This window comes from Haliotis rubra, unplaced genomic scaffold (assembly GCF_003918875.1).
Source record: "Haliotis rubra isolate DU_JTF1 unplaced genomic scaffold, ASM391887v1 Scf717, whole genome shotgun sequence".
Classification (NCBI taxonomy): Eukaryota; Metazoa; Mollusca; class Gastropoda; order Lepetellida; family Haliotidae; genus Haliotis; species Haliotis rubra.
Genome location: NW_025767432.1, coordinates 197,892 through 198,533, shown reverse-complemented (window position 1 = coordinate 198,533; position 642 = coordinate 197,892).

The window sequence follows — 642 nt, the reverse complement described above, 5'->3', positions numbered from 1 at the left end:
CCCGGAGAGCGGAAGGTCGCGGGTTCGATCCCCGACTGCGTCATACCAAAAAGACGTTAAAATATGGTATTTGTTGGTCCCTACCTGGCGCTCGGCACTAATGGGTACAACAAGGGCTGGTCGACTCGGAGTCAGTATACTGTGTCTGGGGTATTCTGGGGAGTGGGGTATTCATGCTTCACTGCGGCATATGGTATCTCAGTGAGCTAGCACTATAAAACCAGCTTAAGTCTGGGCTAGTACAAGCAGCCGCACATACACATACACACGCATGCACGTCGTCATATGAGCGAAATATTCTCAAGCACGACGTAAAACCCAGTTTCACCTCGCCTCACCTCACCTATATAGGCTCCAGACCAGTGCCCCTTTAAATGGACTGCATTATGCCTTATCTTTTCACGTACTTATAAATACCTATCACAAGGTATTAATAGCACTGTGCTCTATTTATAGACCGAATCCTCAACAGTTTTATGTCCCATTGACGTCAGTTAAAATGATGCAAGATAAACTTCGTCAGTCTATTTCACAACTTCTGTCCGATAACACACGCCCTTGACGGTCAGCTCATCCAGACAAATGCAATATGACGTCAGACAGGGAGATCTAAGGGCAGGTAACTCTAACGTGATAAAAACG